This window comes from Mytilus edulis, chromosome 8, assembly GCF_963676685.1.
Source record: "Mytilus edulis chromosome 8, xbMytEdul2.2, whole genome shotgun sequence".
In the NCBI taxonomy this organism is placed as follows: domain Eukaryota; kingdom Metazoa; phylum Mollusca; class Bivalvia; order Mytilida; family Mytilidae; genus Mytilus; species Mytilus edulis.
Window position 1 is genome coordinate 57,044,744 of NC_092351.1, and position 19,874 is coordinate 57,064,617.

The window sequence follows — 19,874 nt, forward strand, 5'->3', positions numbered from 1 at the left end:
AAAATCTGAAGAAAAAAATAAGATTTTTCTTCAAATTCAGTGTTCTGCTCTTGATAAATCTTAAGCCTTTCAATACTTCCTTTCTTTTCATAAAGATAAATATAAAACAAAGCCTACACAGGTGTATAAAGAGAATGTTAAGACTAAAACAATCAGGATTTCTTGTACTATTCTGTTGAAAAATGTAAAAAAAAATTGCAGTTGTTAATTGATAACAAACATTTATAGAATAACAATCTGTATATCCATATAGTGTCAAAGAATATTTTTAAAAGAAAAGAGAAATAATTTAACAAGGTGTAAATACCTCGAACAGTAACATTAATGTTTAATTTCACGTTTTCTTTAATGCAATTTTCAAAACATAGTTGATTTATCAAATTTTTAGAGGATTTTCAGTTTATTACCTGACATTTGTTTTGAACTTCAAAAGAACAGCTTTCAATTATATCTATAATATTATGTTGTCGCAGTTAGGTTTACACTTTTGTTCTGACATGAATTATCATTGATATGGTTATATTTACAGGCATAGATTACCTTAGATGTATTTGGCAAAACTTTTAGGAATTTTGTTCTTTAATGCTCTTCAACTTCGTACTTTATTTAACTTTTTAACTTTTTGGATTTGAGCGTCACTGATGAGTCTTTTGAAGACGAAACGCGCGTATCTATGATGAGTTTATTAGACAGTTTAATAACATTGCTAATCCACTAAAAAAGTTAATAAATCAACCATGTTTTAAAAATGTATTTAAAGGGAGGCGAAAGATACAAAAGGAACATTCAATCATGCACAGAAGTCGAAAATAAATTGACAACGCCATGGCTAAATAAAAAAAGACAAACCGTACACAAAAACAACATAGAGAAATAAAGACCGAGCAACACGAACCCAATCAAAAACGTGAAGTTATCTTATGTGCAACGGAAGGGTTAGCAGGTCCTGCTCCACATGGGTCACCCGTATTGCTTATATTGAAAATCGTGAAAATGAACATTAATGTAGGTGGCAAACTGAAAACATAATGAGTAAAAAACGAAAATAACTATGGAGACGAAAAATAGTCAAAATCACACATTGGAACCCTTGGTTTAATAGTTTCCTTGAAGGCAAAAACCTTCTATCAATTGAACCAAAAATACTGGAGGTATCTGTTTTAAATTTTCTGCTGTAATGTAGAAAACAAAAACAGTCAGTATCCGTGATACTCAGCTGTTAAAACATATATCAGAATGACAACTCTTTATTTTACAGATTATTATAATACTAGTTCACAGAATAACAAATACAGTACACATGTCTGTGGAAAATAGCGTATCGTTGCATTTTTACACGTATCTGTGCCAGAAAATTGGTTATGAAGATGAGGTGAAAGTTAGGAGATTAACTCACATAATAGATGACCTTGGGATTTCAAGCAATAAAACACACAAGATCACAAGTGGCAGTATAGGTGAAGGACTACAATTGAAAGGTAGTGATCTTGATGTTATGTTTATTGATCCTTCATTCAAAGTTTTTGAATCAGACAAAGATCATGTTCCTCAATCCGATCAGTGTGTTCCTTTGATAATGGATACAGAAGATACACATCCCTGTTTCACACAATTACATCTTCGAAATAATTATAATTTTAATTCCAACCCTAAAATAAATATGAACAATATAATTATGGGGAGAAAGGCTTCAAGTGAATTATATAGATTAAATCATATGGAACAATTGTTAAATACATTTGATGTTTCATGTTCTAGTATGGTCAAAATGCACGGACCATGCATTTCAAACGTCGAGGAAACCTTTGACTTTGCATGGTGTCTTAAATGTGACAAATGGATATCTGAAGCACTACCATGGATTATTAGACCTCGAGCAACATGGCCTTCTCCCGATATTATTTCCCAAATAATATCATGTGGTGTGCTTTACGTTCCAATTGGTTACAAAGGGTCCAGCAACGAAAATCTTCAATGGAGAATATCATTTGTCTGTGGCAGAAAAAATTCTAATATTTTCCTTCAATCATACCCAGTTTTTATGCTATGCTTTGTTAAAGATATTGGTAAAGGACATTATAGAAAAGCATGAAGGTTTAAACAATCTATTATGTTCTTATATTGTGAAAACATTAATGTTTTGGTCGGAAGAATCAGTTCCATCAATGTGGACTCCAAACAAAGTAATTCCATGCTTCATGGCTTGTTTAGAGAGACTTATATACTGTGTTGAATATTCTACATTATTACATTATTTTATTCCTGATAATAACTTATTTTATTTAAGATTTGATGTTGACAAAAAAGACAAAATTACATGCATTCTGAAGAAGTTATTTGAAAAGGGAATATACTGTTTTCTTCTATCAGAAACTCTGTCTGATATAATGACACAAACTTTAAAAGCCCCACATTCGGCATTAGGTAGACGTGTAACATCACTGTATAAACGGATGAACATTGATTTTACACTTGACCATCGACCTCTCAATCTGTTGTATTATTTTTTAAATCACTCTAGCACTAAAATGTCAAGAAGTATCTTTTTTGTAATGCTGTCATCTGCACACTAAAATGAGCAGCAAATATTGCAAGATCAACCAATACCAAGCAACAAACATAACTACCAGAAATACAAACGCAATCGTAGTCATCTGTTGATTGGAACAAATTCAGATGCAGTTGGTGGGTGGTTGGTGTTAGCTTCTTTCTTTTATGTTTATGAGCATTACTTGTTATCATTGGAAATCATCAACCACGCCTTACAGAAATGTACACATGAAAATATATATCATTGGCAAACAGGTTTAAATCAAACCCAGGAATATCTGCTACTCTTGTTGAAACAAACAAAACTTTGCACACTATCAAAAGCATTGACAGTTAAGTGTCCTAAATTTAAAAACAACTCACCAATTAGTCCACAAGAATTTCAATTAAACAGAATTGAACAATCTATTCATTTTCCTCCCTTGATATTTGCACATTTCCTGAGTTTCCTGTGTTACTATCATCTACCTGAAATAAGATCTTGTAAACAGTCTGTGCAACACTTAAAACAAAAAATTTTAGAACACCGTTTTAAAAATACATCTTTATCAGTTATTTGTCTTGGCATAGCTCATCAGACGATTGGTGACACAGACTGTGCAAGACAATGTTTCCACGTAGCTTATCAAATGGATGAACATAATGTTACCAGTGCAGCAATGAGACTGTTCAAATGCAATGCAGACTAACTTCCACTTAATATACCTGACATGTAGTTTATTTTCTTCAGCTATAGGCCAAAATAATAACTGGTAGCTTCGAAAGAATGTTTTATGCACAAAACGCAAATGTCATGTATCCATCTTTTGGATTTTGGGTTTTGGCATATGTTGCTGAACCAGATATTACTGCTTTCAATTGTTAATGCGATATTTGAGAAATTGACTAATATGTGAGATTAAATATTGTAATTTCGTTATTCGTATTAATAAAAATCTGACTATAACTTCTGTATTATAATAATTCTTCAAAGTTTGTTCTTCGTTTTATACTTTTTTTTAAATGTAGTGGATTCTGTCTTGGATAGACCAATTACACAACAATTAATATTTAACTGCTGTTTTTTTATGTTTTTTTTTTTTTTTGCATTCACTTCATCTCAATTATCATTGGCATCTTATTTACACAAGACGCAACGTCAGATATTGCTACCATTTAGTGTAACAGAAAAATGACGTTAAATTGAAAACGCACACTATCTAATTCTTCCTGCTTTCCTTTTTTGGTAAATGCAAAGTATAACACACAAATGTAAATGCCGTGAGAAATTAATCTAATATGATTTTATAATTAACATAGGAAATGCAATTTTACTGCTAGTAATTATGTGTTTTTTGAGGAATATTGATGCATTATATAATAATCAACCCGAGTATGATTTTATTCAAGCAGCAACATACAATAGCTTATACATGTAGTTATGATACTGAAGTTTTCTTACTTTTTGATCGTCTTATAGATGTGTATTTTTGTAATGTGTGCATCATTTCGTTTTGTTGAAAGCAGGACATATATATTTAGTGGAGGAAGGAACAAGCGAATGCAGTTTATGCCGTCCCTTTAGCTAGCATAACGCTTCTGGCGACGTCAAATTATGATAACGGACAAACTTGCAAGACATTTTCATTAATCCGTATTTTTTATAAATAACCCTGTAATGTTAATGCTATTTGGTGTACTAACTTCAACTTTAAAAGTACTTTTTATTGGTATGGTTATCAAAGCCGAAAAATAATCTTCACGAAATCAAATCTCTGTTTTTTGGCCGTAAAAGTTTTGTGAAGGCATGAAAGTTTAACTCGGACATTTCCGCAAGACATTGCAAATCTATTGTTTTGAATTGAATATGTAGCTCAATTTATTTTTCAATTCGAATTTTGGAAGATTACACTTAGTACAAAACGATCGTGCTTACAATTTAATGAATTTTCTGTCAAAATTTTATTTTTGAACTGAAATGTTTGAAGTTTCCAAATTAAATTTCCGATGGGACATTTCCGTACATCATATTCTTTTGAAAATATGTATGCACATTTTAAATGGAGACAGCCATGTTAACCAATACTGAAATATATCACGTCATAGAATGTTCATGCAAAATTTCGAAGAGTTGCGTGAACATTTCGCGAATTGTGCGAGTTTTATGTCCCGAGTTTGCATGTTACTTGTTACATGGGACAACGTTAAGTAAACGGTTTTTTTTTTATAATCTGTGTCTTCCTAAGCCTATGAATATTATATTTTTATTCTTTCTCTATCATAATGTGAAAATGTAAGAATCAATCTTTATGTTCATGTATAATTTGAAATATTTATTTCAGCATTTCTATAAAAATGTTCCAGTCAAATATTTACTTAACGCTATTTTTCGTGGTAGTAGCAATATCTAACGTTGCGTCACATGCACATTTTGAATTAGAAAATGTACAAAAACTATGTTAGGGTGCGACAGCGTTGGGAAGGGATCGGAGTCGTCAATTTGCCATGATTGTAGATTAACGATATCTGTCTTAATAAAACTTGCTGAAATGAAGAAGGTATGTTGAAAAAGATTTTTTTAGGGTCGGTTACCGTTTATTACTTGTTTTCTATTTTGAAATTATTTTTACAATGATATATAAGTTGCTGATTTTATTACATCAGTCATAATCTTGTTACATATGTTTCCAATTATTTAAGTTTTGTTTTCATTGGAAACGATTTGTAATGCTGTGCAATTTTTTTTAAACAGTAGTACTTATAGATGGAACCCAATAAAGTAATATTTAACAATCTTTTCTAAAACTGTCCGTTTATAGATTTAGAAATTATTAAGAAACTAAGGTTTCAACTCCCTCAGGCAAAGCTGGCTTTAGATGAATTTGGCTATTTATTTTAGATATTTTGACATATAGCTCTTCAACGGTTTCGGTACTTAAACATAATCGGATTTCAAATGTTTGGCTTTGAGCGTTCCTGATGAAGGTAAATCCATAAAAGCGCTTCGGACGCAAGGAATTATTAAACGTGTTGTTTTCTTTTTTTTATATTGATTTATAACCGATAAAATTACGCTTAAATTAAAATAATTCAAATGAGAACAAGAACACAATAGAACAAAAGTGATATTGGGTATCGAGAATATTTGTTTTTTCTTCTTTATCAAAAGCTTCAGTAAATACATTTTTATTTTGTTCAATTCTTTTTAATTATCACCAATTCTTTTTAATGATCACCACCAATTGTTTTCAATGACCACCAATTCAATAGTTTAATGTATGCGATGTTCCTAGCTAGATTTCTTCCCCACTATTATTTGTGCATATTTTGTCGTTTGGTTTGCCATGTGATTAGGGACTTTCCGATTTGATTTTCCCCTGATTTCCGTAGTTTTGTGATTATCCTTTTTTTATAGTGCTTTATATAAAATTGTTTTACTATATGGTAAAACCTATCAAAAGACATACGGTAAAATGCTTTGCTTAATTGAAAAATGTTACGGAAAAAATTTGTTTCCTGCTCAAGGTTTATATGTTAAAAGTTAATTTCCGGATGAAAATGTTTAATTTTGAGTTTGTTCAATTCTTTTTAATGATCACCAATTCTTTTTTTTATATATGCGATATTCCTAACTAGATTTCTTCCCCTCTATTATAGTGCTTTATATAAAATAGTATCACTTTATTATAAATCCTATCAAAAAACATCCGGTAAAATGTTTTACTTTATTGAAAAATGTTACGGAAAAAAATGTTTCCTGCTAAAGGGTTTATTGAATAAAAGTTAATTTCCAGTTGATCCCGTTCATAATTCCCTGTCAGGTCTTATAAACTTAACCATTGCTATAAGGTCAACTGTCCTTAAAATGTCTCCCTTGCATTTCCTTTTTTGTATGATTTTTTTTTACATTCGTGACATATTTCTGGATCCTTGATGTTTTTTTACAAAATGATTTGAATGTATCAGTTTTCATATCTTTGGTTGAATGATAATGATGAAATTTATAGTCCAAATAATTTGCTCTGATTATATGGGTAATTACTTAGTATACTAATTGGTATGTAAGAACGATTTTGTTCAATTTAAAATATAATCATTTCTAATGTTCAAAAATTTATCATCGTGTAAGTGTAGTTCACACAATGCTGTAATTATAACTATTGTTTCGTGTATAATTATATGATGTTTTGTAATAAACTGGTTTTAATTTCGTCCTGTATTGGCAATCTTCTCCTTATGTTTCCATGTGGAAAGAAGTAGTAGCAGTAAATGCGAATATAAAAAAAAGTAAATTATGTGATGTTTCAATGTTTTTAATTTTAAGTAACAACATAAGGTCAATACACTGTCTATATGAATCACTACATGACAAATGAGTTTTCAACAACGACAAAATAATTTAATAACAGTGTTTTACCACTCATCTGATATTCTACACAAAAAACAAAAACAAATCTAGATGGAAACAATCCAAATGAATCATTTCATTGGCATAGACATGAACAGTTATGTGCATTTGGGATAAAAGGGATAGCGTTTGAGAACTTTGATTAACAAGTGTCTGATTTGTACAGCCGGCTTGGATATTTTGGATGAGATTAACTCGAACAACTGAACTGCTCCCTTTCTCATTTTCTTCAAATCATTCACTGGTGCATTTTGCTGTAAATTTTAAAAAAAAGTAAATACTATTGATATTTTAATGGTTTTTTTAAATAATTTATTTATCATATAGTAAGTACTAAATACAGCAATTTTGTATATCTAAGAAAGGATCTTTTCTCCAGGCTGTATTAAATACCCTTCGGTCCTCGGGAATGATATTGGTTTCTCGTGGTGATACTGCATGCGATAAGGATTTTGCCATGTATTATTCACTATTCATCACCAGCTTAAAATGTATAAAAATTTCATATTTTAAACATGTTATTGATTTTAAAATCAACGTCCGCAATACTTGATATTGTCCCTTGTTTTCCTACTATAAATTGAACTTACTTGCAGTAATCTTTTGCGAATGTAATCAAGTTTTCTTATTCAGATTTGCACAACCTCAAATCTGATGCGTCTAGTCTATTATCAATTCTCATTTTCTTTGTGTAATCGCGAATTATCTAGCGCTTGGTTATTCCATAGATGTATATACCAAATAGATGAAGCTCAACTCTGACTTCAAAGGGTAATCAAAGTGAGAGGGTTAGCGCTATAAAACCAGGTTTAATCCACCATTTTCTACATTTGAAAATGCCTGTACCAAGTCAGAAATATGACAGTTCTTGTCCATTCTTTTTTGATGCGTTTTGTTATTTGATTTTTCCATGTAATTATGGACTTTCCGAATTGATTTTCCTCTAAGTTCAGTATTTTTTGTGATTTTACTTTTTTCTATGTGCGTTGTATATTGGCTTCACACTTATCTGACAAGGACATAAATCAGTTGGTCACCGTAATGTCGATTGATAATCTAGGCAATAGAAAACTGACAATTAAAAGCTATTTAGTAGTTTAACATGCTAAACAATTAGACAGAAACAAAATCAAAATATATACTTTATATTGACTTGGTTATGAACAAACAATGTCTTGTAGATAAAACAGTGTTACAAATTATTTTCGAAAAGAATCCAATAAAAACGGATATCTTGATTTTTTAGCCAGAAATAATGTTTTAGTCATATTTACATTTTGAGATTTAATATATTTTTACACAATATAAATTTATTTTAACAATGTATACTAACTATTTTAAACAAGTTTATTGAAAACATAATTAATAGAAAACACGGGAAAAGCTGAATAAAAGCTCCGTGATATGTATTCACCATGCCTTGCATGTTTTGGTAGTACACTAATTTATTTAAACTTTTTATTTATACTTATTTAATAGTGCGGTGACGGAATAGGAAAAAGTCGATTACTAAAAGAGTTTAATTTCACTTCATGGTACACGGCTAAAAACTGGCACAGTCATAAAAAAAATGATTTTACCTGAATTTAAGATTGGTCGTCAAAAAGTCGTATGGTGCAGTTTTTTTTATTTAATCTTTTTGCCTGGAAACTTGACTTCAAATACAAATCATTAGTTGCATGCAGTTTAGCTTTTTTTTCGAAAGCTGCCCTCAAATATCTTTCTTGTTTGTTTTATTCAAACATCAGAAACAGTGCTCTGTGCATTAGGCAAAAAGGATCACCCTAAAAGCCTTTTAAAGACAAATTATGAAGGTAAAAACAGGGACATTTTGTGTTTACCTGTTCCAACATCATGCAATTAAGCGCTGATGAATGGATTATATCGTATCTACTGTAAAGTAATAAACCAGCAATTTTTCTTTTCATGTACACATGTTTTCATGAGGAAAGATTTTTTAAAAACGATATTTTTTAAACTTTTAGAAATCTCTGCTTTTCAATCATTAACTTTAAAAAATTCCGGATAGTTGTGTCCCGTCCATGATTTTGCTGAATACATAGTTTTCCTGACATATTTTGGACTTGATATTTTTTTTGGTGTTGATGTTTTATTGTTTTGTTGAACTATTTGGGTGTCCGTAATTCTTTCTTAAGGTTGTGTTAATATGATTTAATACATATAAGAGGAAAAATAAGTTTTTCTGTTGTTTATTTAAGAAATAGGGATCTGACAAAATCCCAAAAAGATAACAAACTAGAAAGTCCGTTGAAACTTGGCTTTAACATTTCAAAGAAGCAAACATTCAGTTTAATCCTTTACATAGTGTAATTTTCTAAATGCGGAAGTGGAATAATTGATTTTTTTTACCTCTCACAATAAATCGAGGTATTTTGACACAGTTAATTGGTGTAATGATGAAATTTTTCGAAATTGCGCGGATGATTGTGACTAGTTTATTCAAACATGTACATCTATGGTTCATGCTATTCGCTTGACAATTGTTTATAATCAAAGTGGATACGAATGATGCATAAGTCTCATAAAAGAGGGACAAAAGATGCCAAAGGGACAGTCAAACTCATAAATCGAAAATAACCTGACAACACCTGGCTAAAAATGAAAGAAGACAAACAGACAAACAATAGTACACAGGACACAACATTGAAAACTAAAGAATAATCAACACGAACCCCACCAAAAACTAGGGGTGATCTCAGGTGCTGCTCCGGAAGGTAAGTAACATAGTGGTATTTACAGTTTGCACTGCAATTCAAATTCAGATATTTTGAAGATTTCATGTCTCTCTTTTAATTACACACCAGTCAGGCAGTACTTACATTTCCCAGTTGGCTTGTATTAAAGGATACTACAGAAACTAGAATGCTTGCTTCCTATATAAACCTTTCTTTGATTTTAAGTCAGATTGGCGACTACAAACAAAAATCTGTGACAAAACTTTGTAGGGCGATTTTATCTTTCCAATTGTCAATTTTCAAATGTCTCAATGTACCATTCTCCTCTGCGCCATCGTATAATATGCACATATATCAAATAATACTCCACACTTGTAAGTGTTGTGTCAAAACAGACTTCATGAACGAGGGCATACCCTTGACTATTTAAAACAAGCCGCAGACTTAAAAGGGATATTCAAACTTATAAGTCGACGATAATATCAAAACGCCATGGTAAAAGTCGAAGAACGACGTAAATGAAAAACAAAACTCTACAAAATCTCCACAAAAGATCAATACGAAACATACTATAACTTGTGGTTATCTCGTGAGCCCCTGGAAGGTTTAGCAGAATCTGTTTCAATTGTGACATCTGAGTGTCAAAAGAGGAAATTTGGTGACATGAACCTAACTATGAAGAACAACTGGCGACTGAAATAGACACACAATCAGTTTTCATATCACCGTATAACGTATAATGTTATCTTTAAGCTCTGTTGTGAACAAACTCACTAGCAACATCTTTTTGTGGTTTAAGATTTTTAGATACTTAGTATCAGATCATTCCATTGTGTCCCATTCCTGTTTGTAACATATTGATACTTTTAATTCGCAGGAAACGGGTTGCATGTTGTTGACACAATTGAACTGATCTTTATTTGAAATTTTGGAATTCCCTTAATTTTAATTTGTTTAAAAACATTAACATCGGTAAAATACTATTGCCTCTAATGTTTCTTTGAGACATACAGATAAAAAACCAGTCGGTTCAAGTCAGGAAATCGAAGTCACGGCTATTTAGGGTAGTGATATGTGTACTATTGTTTTCCTATATTTGGCCATGGCGTTGTCGACTTATGAATTTTGAATGCCCCTCTGTTATCTTTCGTCTCTCTTTCATATGCTTACAATTATTGTATAAAAAAACTGTAACAAATACAAAGAATTTCATTCTCTAAATCAGGACATTTACAGAAAGGCTGTTTAATGTTAATTTGTCATACAGCCACTATAAAACTTTACTTGGAGTCAAACTGTATTCTGAATTACATGAACATTCACAGAAGAAATTTTTTTTTACCATCAGCTGTGCGATATAAATGCTAACCCTAGTTCAGATATCAAATCAATTATACAGACAGTCTGTAGGGCATAACGACCATGACAATTGGAAACATTCCGCAGACTACAGTCATGTAATGGCAAGTGTATACTTTCGATCAATGATTGTTTTTTTTCTTGACTATTGTTTAGAGATATTTTGAGTTTTGAGTTTTGAGTTGATATTTTGCAAGCAGTAGGACAAGACGTTTCTTTCAATACAGGGTTCTTTTGACATTTGTCCTAGTGGTGCACTGATGTTTCCGTTGATTTATGTCCCCCATTTATAGATTGATATTGTCAAAGTGTATTTTTCAATGACGAAATGTTTTGATATTGATGTCCAATGATGCTTGATTAAAGCTCACTTTATGTGGTACACAAACATTTAACCACCACTCTATTACAATGCACATTAAATGTCTGAAGTCTAACATTCATATCCGCAATATAATTATATGGTTCGTGGCGAAGAGCCTGATCATAATTATAACGTTCCACATTACCAAAGTTATTTGAGCATGAATAACTGGTTACTGATTAACGTTACGTATAACTTAGTTTGGGATTAAATAACCAAAACTTTCTCCATTTTCAAACAAATAAAAGGCTGTTCTATCATAAATCATATCCTTTTAAAGTTGTAAGTTTATCTTAAAATTATCTATACAAATTTATTTCATAAAAATCGTCATGACAATGTAAAAACTCAATTATAAGTATATTTCTAAATAATTTGTGTTGTCTGTTTTGCATGTGCCGTATTCAACGTATATGGCTAAAACTTTTAAAGTTTTCACTTTATTTGAGGTATACTAGGTGGTTATATTAATAAATACATATTTTTTCATTATTTTCTATAAATTTTGTTAAGATTTGATGGATGTTGTTCTTATTACTTGGAAAAATACATCATTTAAAACTGAAAACTACCCCCCTTTTTGTGAAGTCGCATACGTGTGTTCAGAAATCTCATTTAATGATGGGTTTCCACTTTTTTGATGAAAAAAAGGAAGACATAAGATTCAAGTTTTCAATTGTTTTACTGTAAAAAAAAAAAAAGGGTATTTGAATTGGAGTTAGATATTCAATTTTGTTTTTCCTTGAAAACGACATGTGACCTTTGATCACGATTTCTGAATAACTGCACCATATTTGCTTTTGACGACCAGAAGAATCTAAAAAAAAAGACATATTTCCGAATCCAATGATATATGATATAGCCGTGTACCATTTTTGACGATTAATATTTCATAATCCAGACTTTGGTCACCGGCCTAGAATATACATCATGAATGAAATTATTATAATTTAAATAATGTATGATAGATTTATAATTTATAAAATACATCTTTGATTTAGTAACTAACCTATTCGTAAGAATACAACAAAAATGATTTTAAAAGACAATTTCTCTTCTAACAATGTAGAAAAACTGATGATATAAAGACAAAAAGTGTACTCTCTTGTTATAATTTCCAAAAACTTGACGCAATTCGACACCTTAATGAAGCATATCAAAGAAAATGTGTACTTTAGAAACTCAACAACGTGCTCTTCCCATTTTCAGGAACTAACAGGAACATAGTTTTCATAAAATATAAAGATACAAGCCTTACAAAATTTATTTCAATATCTTCCTTGTAAATTGGAAAATCTTTTTCTTCTCAGAACATAAGGGACATAACTCGAAAAGACAATTAAGAAAATCTATTCTGCTGTACGTGTCAATACAGATCAACAGATACGAGATGAAGCTGGAGTTACTTGATTGGGGACAACACACATAAAACATCAAAGACAGTCATGGTTGTTTTGCAATAGAGAACAGTAGTGAATTTTGGACGAGATTAATCTAGGGGTTTATACATGTATGGTTATTCCCAGACCCATACATACAATTGTTGCATATATGTCTCTGTTATCATATATTGTACGTGTTAAATAATCGTTTGAAATGCGATTTTTTGGTGAAGTTCAATAACTGTTTGTAACAATGCAGTTTTTGCTTTCTGTTAAGGTGTCAGTAAGGCCCCCAATTTTCTGAAAATATAAATGCTAAATAGATCTAAAGAGTAATATACATCCGCAATTTATTGTGTTTACATACGTTATTTTAAATTCTAGATGATATAATACTATATGAGAATATATGACCACAAAATGTAATGATTTGATTGAACTAAATTTTTGTTAATATAGGCTTTCATTTTATGAAAATAAGGAAATATTTACTAGACATGATCTGGAAAATTATATATAAATTTGTCACGTGATCGGAATAGAAAATTCCCATGTTAACAATGAACTTGTTCTTCCTCTTTATTTGGGTTTAACCAGGCACAGTTATATATATGTCAAACGTAATATGTTAAAAAAAATCATGGACGATTTATCAAATGTTTATATATAAAACTGAATTCTGCTTTGAGTCTGCTAGTTGCAGAATACATTATACAGTTGTATATGTATTAGGAGAAACCAAAAGCAAATATCAATCAACATGACAAATATAGAGATTAAAGATGAGTTTCCTTAACATTAAACTCCTCCTTGGATCTCGACATTTAACAATTTCATAACCCATCAACTTTAGAGACAAATTCAAATTTAAAGCTGAAAGAAATTTTCTGTTGTAGCATTGTATATTAAATCTACATTATATAACCACACGACTACCTGGGCTTCATAAAAATTAAACTTTCGGTGGCCGGGTGTTACCTTTCCACGTCAGTTTTTATCTAGCGTCGTACTACAGTACATGATATATAAGGCATGAAGATGTTATTCTTACAGATCAGCTAAATTATCTATATTAAAGGATCCTACAAATTCATGTAAGATGCAGTCACAGAAAATAATTATATTTATAAGTACGTCTGAGCCAGTGACAACTCTACAACAGATTTATCCCTCGGATCACCAGCAGTGATGTGATCCATGGATGTGTACATTATGTATATACAACTCGTCTAAACATTAACCCAACAATGTTAGATCTGTAAATTTGCTTTCGCAAATTTTTTGTTCTTCCCTCGCCGGGATTCGAACTCATGCTACTGAGATATCGTATGTATAGATTATCGGGTTTTCCACACATTGATATCGTAAAATATCAGCCGCGAGCAACAATGTAAACCTTTTTGGCGAGTGAGCACAGCGAACGAGCTAAAAAGTTTCACATTGTGTCGAGCGGTTGATATTTTACGATATATATACGAAGAAAACCCGATTATCTTTTTATCGTTTTATAACTGGTCTTTTCTTTCTCCCTAGACAGTTTTACAGTTTGACGAAAAAGCAAGCTGCTCGATAACGTCTCCTCTCGCATTGTGACGTCGCTGATAACTACTCCTTTCTCATTGTGACGCCGCTGATAATGCCTGGGCTCGTTTTGCAGTCTTGATACGAGAATTACGGAGCGACAGGGCAGGGTGATATTGGCGTAGGGAAGGACGATGAATATATATATTCCGCTGGTTTGAACTTTAAAAAATGCTGTAAACCATTCGAATGTACCTATTCAAAGTCAGAAACAGTATAAATGCGTTGTCTTAATAAGTTATTTTGCCACTTTGTTTATAGTCGCTTTTAAAATCCGTTCAATTATCCATACGATTTATGGTTTGCCAATGGTGTAGATACCATATTTTGATCAAGACAATAAGTTGCTATCTACATCACTTTTGGGATTTTGTGTTATTTGTTTTCTGTCTCTACGACGTATTATTATTTACATATCTTTTATTCATTTCCTAGATGAAATAAAACACTTACAATATTGTGAAAGTGGATTTGATTTTTTTCACATTTCAAGTTATTCCTGTGGTAATGGATACAGAGGATACACATCCATGTTTCACACAACTACGTCTTGTCAATGATCATGATTAAACTTTTCGTAGAGAAGTTATTAAGAATTTATTTCAAAAGAGAAAGTTATCAAGTGAACGATATAGACTATATTGTATTGAAGACATGACACACTTTGGTGGTGAAGTAAGTACTTTACACATGGAAAAAAGTAGTGCAACACCAAATTGAATTGCCAATTAAAAAAAACACCCTATATTATTATGAGATAAAATTTATTGAAATAGAAGTAGTTAAACATTATTCAAATCTCACCTGAGTTTAGAGAATAAATGTCGACTCGATAAGTTTTAATCTGCGCATGCAGCTACTGTACCCGTAAACAAGAAATCAGGTGTTTTTATATGCTTTGTTTTCAAAACGTTAAATAACCAAGTTTGTAAAATTACGGGATTGACACCATGTAATGGGTTCTCAAAGACTCTAAATTGCAACAAGATGACAGATAATCAGCATGAGCGAAGCAAGTATGTCGCTGTGATAATTGCAAGTATTGTTGGTCATCACTTTTCCAGTTTAGGTCGTTTTGTAAATAAAAACTAGACTACAAAGGATTTTAGAGACCTAGCGAGATCAGAAAGATCCCCTTAAACATCAGCTAGGAAAAACCAAGCTTTATGCAGTTTGGTCAGAAGATAACCCTTAGCAAACCGGGATACTTGCTTCAAAACAGACATAAAGTGGCCCGTTTCCAATGGTGCAGAGCTCGCCAAAGTTGAAATAAGCATCTATTGGTTCAATAATGTCAGTTTATCTTTCTTGACCTGATCGTAGCCAGAATTTGAACCATATAGAGCATATATGGAAATTGATTGGGTGTAAAGTGCGCGAAAGGACACCCCAGTTCAAACGCTTTATGAATTACACAATTCCCTTCATCAGGAATGGTTGTGATTACCTCAGCAGCAAATTCGTCAAATAGTCGCAGGCACGAGAGGACCTTTAGAGGCAGTTATTCTTGTGAATGGAGGCTGCACCAAGTATTGATTCTTTGGTGTATAACAATCAACCATGATGTGAACAGTCATCTTAAGATTTATTTTTGAAATGTCTGACATTATAAAGTTCGATAACAGTAAAAGTTGTAAAATGCATTTTTTGTACAAAAATTACCACATTTTGTTATCAAAATTGTGGTTAATTTAAAACATTTTTTCCCATACATTTTTTTAATTCTTATAATGCCAATGTTATCATTAGAAATGTTTATGTCAATAACTCAGATACTATAAGCAATAGGTCTTGTATATTTGGTGTATGGAAGGACTGTAAGGTGTACATGTCCAACAGGCACGTGTCATCTGACCTTGACTTCATTTTCATGGTTCAGTGGTTATAGTTAAGTTTTTGTGTTTTGATCTGTTTTTCTTATACTGTATGCAATAGGTCTACTATATTTGGTGTATGGAATAATTGTAAGGTGAACATGTCTAGCTGGCAGGTGTCATCTGACCTTGACCTCATTTTCATGGTTCAATAGTCAAAGTTAAGTTTTTGAGTTTTGGTCTTTTTTTCTAATTTTATTTGCAATAGGTCAACTATATTTGGTGTATGGAAATATTTTATGATCTAATTGTCAGTTGCGCACGTTTTATTTGACCATGACCTCCTTTTCACGGTTCATTGCTCATGTTGCTCAGTGTTAAGTTTTTGTGTTTTGGTATGTTTTTCTTAATCTATAAGCAATAGGTCAACTATATTTGTTGTCTGGAAGAATTGTTAGCTGTATATGTCTGCCTTGCATTGTCCATCTGACCTTGACCTTATTTTTATATGGTTCATTGGTAAATGTTTATTTTTCTTGGATTATGTTAAGTTTATGTGACAGTTGTAATAAAGCTTTATATTTAGGACTATCTACAAAATATCAATGATTAGTAAAGAAGGCGAGACATTTCAGCGTATGCTTTGTTAAAGATATTGAAAAAGGAAATTGTGGAAAAGAACGAAGTTTTGAAAAATCTATTATGTTCTTATTTTATGAAAACCTTGATGTTTTAGATGTTAGAAGAATCGGAGCCATCAGTGTGGAGACCAGACAGAAGCATACCATGTTTTATGGCTTGTTTAAAGAGATAAATTTCCTGTGTAGAATATTCATCATTATTACATTATTCCATTCTTGATTATAGCTTGTTTTATATGCGATTTGATGCTGACGAAAAAGACAAAATCACACGCATTCTGGAGAGAAATTATTTGAAAAAGGAACTGATTTGCTCTGTCAGAAACTCTGTCTTATTTAATGATACCACCTTTGAGCGCCATTGATTCGTCATTAGGTAGACGTGTTGATTCAATACATACACTGATCAGCATTTCATTTGCAATTCACCAAAATTAACTTGTGTTAGCTTCTTTCTTTTATGTTCATGGCAATTACTTGTTATCGTTGGTTATCACCAATCATGCCTTTAAGAATTGTACAACTGAAAAAAAAATTATCGGTTTAATCAAACCCAGGAATATCTGCTACACTTATTAAAACAAACTAAACTTTGTGCAATATCAAAAGCATTGACTGTCAAGTATCCTACATTGATTAACAACTCACCTATTAGTCCACAAGAACTACAATTAAATGGAAAGGAAGAAGACATACCTTTTAATCCTATAGTGTTTGCACATTTCTTGAGTTTCGTGTGTTACTTCCATCTTCATAAAGTCAGATCATTTGCTTGAATTCACAGAAACAATTATGCAACATTTTAAAACTGATCTATGTAGTTCATACTCTGTATCATTGATTGTTGTGTGTCTTGGTATATGTGACCACGTGATTGGAGGAAACAAAATGCGCAAGAGAATTTTTCCTTCTAGTTTCTCAGTCTGACGACTTTAATTTAACCAGTGCAGCACTGAGACTGTCAAATGGCAATAAAGAATAACTTACGATTAGTAAACCTGCCCTTTAGTTAGTTCTTTTTATTTACAACCCAAGGTAAAAACTGGTACCTTTATTTATGAGAAGGTTTCATGCATAAAACGACGATTTCTTTTGGATTATTTATTATGAATTATATTCTGTGAATTTATATATTGGTTCGTGCATTTATGATTTTTGAAGAATTGACAAAAATTGATTATTAATTATTGCGAGTATGTATTAGATATCAAATTGCGAGTCCTTTGTCATTGGTATACAGACCAGTTTACATTAGCATAGTAAATTATAATTCTACTTAAACAATGGTTGCTTAGGTAGGGTAAAGGGTCAATTTGCTACGAAATATCTAATTTAACGAATTATGTCTTAACTAAACTTGCTCAACTGAGTAACGTTTAATCACTTTTCTGGTCTGTAAGATACACATTTCCTATGTGCCGATACTTCGAAATCTTTTTTTCGTCAAACGAACAAAGGGATATGCTAAGCATAGCAACGGGTACGATTGATTGGATCTATAATATAGGGCTTATCACGTTGTCACATATATTTAATTCATCTCCTATATGAAATAAAACACAACCACTATTGTAAATGTGGATTTGATTTTTATCACATTTCAAATTACTACTGCTGAATTTTTTATTATTAAATACATATATAAATTCTGGTTATATGGCCCATTTTCCTAGCAAATACTTTTTTTCTTTCAAAATCACGCAACGGGAATTATTGCGTCATTGGTTTTTCCGCAAATGTGACTACATCTAAAGCGACACCGCGAAATGTATTCGTTCTTCTTAGAAGCATGGCGAAATAACAAAGTTCTTATTTAGACCGTCGCAAAGACAACACGAAAAAAAGGAAAATGTTATTATCTGCCCCTGCTACTGTATCGTATACCCTTAAGATTGAGTTATTCTGAATACTTTTTCTCAAACACCAAATTTTAAACAAAAAAAGTCAGCATCCCTAATGTTCATCTGTTAAAATATGACACAATTAAATTGTTTAATTTCTTAAATTTTGCAGATTTGTTACACTATAAAGAATACAAATAAACAACACAGAAAAATTGTCTATGGAGAATACTTTATCATTGGACTTTTACAAGTATCTGTGCCAGAAAATTGGCAATGAAGATGAGGTGAAAGTAAGAAGATTAACTTACATAATAGATGACCTTGGGATTCCAAGCACTACAGCAACCCAAATCACAAGTGGCAGTAAAGGTGAAGGACTACAGTTAAAAGGTAGTGATCTTGATTTAATGTTATTGATCCATCATTCAAAGTTTATGAATCAGAAAGTGATATTGTCCCTCAATCTTGTAAGTGTATTCTTTTGTTGATGAAAACAGAGGATACACATCCATGTTTCACACAACTGCATCTTGTCAATAATCATGATCTAACTGTAGATCCTGGAAAACAAATTAGGCATTTATTTCTAGGGAGAAAGCTTTCTAGCGAACTATATAGACTAAAATGTATGGAAGACATGCCAATTATTGATGGTATTACGTAAATTCATGGACCATGCATTTCAACCACAACAGAAAGCATTGATAGTGCGTGGTGTCTGAAATGTGACAAATGGATATCACAGGCAAATTAATGGATCATCAGACCTCGAACAACATGGCCTCCTCCTGATCTTATTTCCAGAATTATCTCCTGTGGTGTTCTATTTGTTCCCATAGGTTACAAAGGGTCAAGCAATGAAATTCTACAATGGAGAATATCATTTTCAGTGGCGGAAAAGTTTCTCATATTTTCCTTCAATCATACCCAGTTGTTGTGTTATGCGTTATTAAAAGTCATGATAAAAGAAATTGTGGAAAAGCACGAAGATTTAAAAAGTTTATTGTGTTCTTATTTTGTGAGAACCTTGATGTTTTGGATTTCGGAAGAATCGGATCCATCAATGTGAAGACCAGACAAAATAATACCATGCTTCATGGTTTGTTTAAAGAGACTTATATACTGTGTAGAATATTCAACATTATTACATTATTTCATTCCTGATTATAACTTATTGTATATGCGATTTGATGTTGTCAAAAAAAGACAAAATCGAACGCATTCTAAAGAATGTATTTGAAAAAGGAATATACTCT